Here is a 3749-nt window from a genome sequence, read left to right as displayed (position 1 = left end):
AACATGGACAAATCACAAATCCCTAACATTAGGGTAAGGGTAGCAAAAAGGGTCTACCACACTGATTAAGATAATCAGTGCCACATTACAGGGATATATATTGGTTGTTATAAATACACAAGGCAACAAGTCTGTTATTAACAAAGAAACATAACCAGTGTGGGAATGACTTGAAGATATCCACCAAGAGATCAACAAAAGATCACCAACAACAGACAATCTCCATCACTCACCAACCAATAAGCTTCACAGATCCCAGCACACATAGGAATCTGGGAGCACCATATTAATCCCTAATGTGTATGCTTCAGTGTGCAGGCTCCAGAGAGTCCCAATAGGCAATTATACTAAGGGGTGCTAATAGTATAAACACTCACTACAACATCATCACACAGCAAGGAGCCAGACATAGGCATGAAATGGAGCTAATTACCAAAACACACATCATATTGGAGAATTTTCCCTCTTATTTGGCTGTTATATGTTGCAGGAGCTGGAAATGAGTCAATACTGGGGAAATTTCTGAACACTCATCAAAATCACAGCAGTATAGATCAGTACTACTACTACAACATATAACATGACAACTAATTAAAACAGCACATCATCAACACATATAGCAATACCTCAGGACCTGTAAACTAGAAGCAGTTCTGCAATTCTGCTAAGTCTCAAGCAGCCAGAATCAATCAACAATATGCTACCCTGAATCAGATATTAGAAGAAGTTACATCAGTGGAGAAAGTGTAAAGCCAAGCCTCTTCAGTGCTCCCAGAAGACACAGTCCTGGGAGCACACAACCCCATTCTTAATTTTGGTTGCTTCCTTGTACAGGTACCAAATAGAGAACAACATAGAATAGTGTGGCCACTCGAGCAGATAAGCACATCAATACTTGTCTACAATTCACATATAGTAAGAAGCAGATTCTGTAGCAATATTTCAGCACTTCCTCTGCAACATATAACATCAACAGAGCTAGAAGATATCATCACACTTTCTGTATAACTATCAACTACTAACAATAAGGCAGCTCTCAATACACAATAGTGCGCAAAAACATGGATACTGGACTTCTGGAACTAGAGCAATGGTTCAACTGTGGAAGTTCAAGCTCAATTGTATCTGCACAAAAACTATAAACTGCTACTAAACAAGGCAGCTCTCAGTATACAAAAGATCGAAATGACAACTGGAGTACATCAGCTCTCACCAAATGCTACAAAACTGCTGCTTCATGTTGGTATTAATATAGTATAGTGTTTTATCATTGTCCAATGGTATTAGTGTGCATGCATGCTCAGTATGGAGATGTGAGAATACTATATTGACCTTATATCACAAAGCATGCAGTATTGTATTCGGTATGCATCAAAGGGGAAAAACGTACTGCCATTACTCCTTACAACATGGAGTTACCAACAGGGAAGACCTATAACTACAAAAGAGGAAAAAAAAAAGACGCACAGCTTCTGTACAACAACTTCCAGTTGCTTATGTTCAACAAGAGGAATGATCTGCTGCAACACAAGTATAAGGCTGCACATATGGTTAGCCTTGTGGTTTTACATGGCATGCTACAAAACTGTTGTTTGAATATTTCTATAGTATAGTGCTTTATCATTGTCCAGTGATATTAGTGTACGCGCATGCTCAATCTGGAGATGACAGAACACTATATTGTCCTAATAGTTCAAGCTCGCAATACTATGACTTTGCTACATTCATCAACTGCACGCACAGTCCTCATTGGAAAACCATTTGAAGATACAGTGAAGCAACAATGCTGCTGAAGTAATGCAGGCCCAAACTTGAGATGTCCAAACTGATCTGCCTCACAACTAATGGATTATACATACCTATTCATTTGGATTGCAACAAAAGGCACTGGGTGAGAGTTTTAGAGGTGCTACAAGGAATTGTTTGCAACTGGAATATGAATTCATTGTCGTCGGCAACAATTGGATGTTTCAAATTAACATTTGTGTACTTTTCAATTTTCATTATGCTTCTGCTACATGATAGCAATAACCATTGGATCTCTATGTCGTATTGTTTATTTGTTGAACAATTTGTTATTTTTACCCAATTTGGGATTTGTTATATATAACAGCTACTAGATGATAACCTAGTAGAATATTCGCCAAAAATATTATAAAGCAGTAAAATTATCCACTAACAAGGATGAAATTAGAGACAAGACTAAGGAGGTCTAGAGTTATGATTTTTTCAATTATCGAAATCCTTCCCGCTACGTCTTATATAATTTTGCCTAAGTATTCTCTACCAATAGTGAGTACTTTGGTTGTCGTAGCTCTCTCTCGAGCAACTACCATAATTTACTAGACGTATTCTCTCGAACTACGCTAGCTGACACTAATTTACCGCTCACTACGATCGCAACAAGGCTTGTTATCACTAATCCCACATTTAAACCCTCTATATTGATCTCACATACGTTAGGAGTGATGTTGTTCAACAACTAGCTAAATGCGTACTTTCCCTCAAGCAATATACAAACTAAATAGGCATAGTTAATTGATGGCCATTCTATCAACAACAATAATCACGTAGTTGAACAAGTAGATGAATCCAACGACTCAATTATATAAAAACATAAGACAAATTTATCCTACAAAAGGGTCTATCAAAACTCTAGATAACAAATTAGCTATTCATAATAGTATGCATAACTACAATACTAGAATTCATAACTGATAAAGGAAATAGAAGAAGAAAGAGGGAAAAACTTGAAGTCGAATCCCTTTCCTTGCTCCTATGGTGTTCTTGCCTTCCAAAGTATTCTTGCCTCAAGAGTGGTGGATCCCTTTGCCTCTCTAATCGTCTCTACTCTAAAAACTAGGTTTAGAACCCCTTTTATACATGTTGAGGACGCGTAGGGTGAAATCCGTCCTTAGCTGTCTCGCTTTTCGCCTGGCACCAACCTAGGCACCAAACTCATACTCCCTCCAAATATTTCTATTTTTACTTCACTGTGCATGCAAGTTCGCCAAATCACTTCAAATTGACTCCTACACATATAAACACCATTATTAAGCTCGAGTCACAAATATTTACACCAAAGTTAACAAGATTGAGGTATAATGCAAGGCAAATTACATGCGAAAACATGAATTTTTAGCCTAACATCATCACCCCACACTTAAGCTCTTGCTCGTCCTCAAGCAACCTAAAATCTTGCTAACCAAACAATGCACGCAAGACGTCATACAATGGAGGAACCTTTGGAAATTCAACACACTATGCTCATGACCATGGTTGATATCAACAATTAAGCCCTTGCATACACATTCATACCTTTCCCAACTTTCACGTTCCAGAATATTAGTGACCAATTAAAAACACTCAAACTACCTGCCCATAACCACCCAACCTCAAAGACCGACTCGTCGCCAATAAATACTCTCAACTCGTGCACTCACCCAACAACAGATGTTTAATAACGTCACATATCTGTCATAGAATCATGTGACTCACCAAAGAATAAGAGTGTATTTCGTCCACACATTCAAATATGCATTCAAATATAATTTAAGGACATCACATATATGAACAAAGAACCACTCACTCTCACAAAGAATTTCATGTGTACTCTATGATTGTACCATAGGCTTGCCCGTAGTGTATATCTCCACTAATCTAAGCTCGCACAGTCTAAGATCAATTAGGTCTTTACTGGTTGTAATGTAGGATAAGGGACGGGTAGGATATATTTTGGGTATAGCGAC

The sequence above is a fragment of the Nicotiana tomentosiformis genome, chromosome 9, assembly GCF_000390325.3.
Source record: "Nicotiana tomentosiformis chromosome 9, ASM39032v3, whole genome shotgun sequence".
Taxonomy (NCBI): domain Eukaryota; kingdom Viridiplantae; phylum Streptophyta; class Magnoliopsida; order Solanales; family Solanaceae; genus Nicotiana; species Nicotiana tomentosiformis.
The sequence above is the reverse complement of the archived record's forward strand: the minus strand, read 5'-3'. Positions refer to the sequence as shown.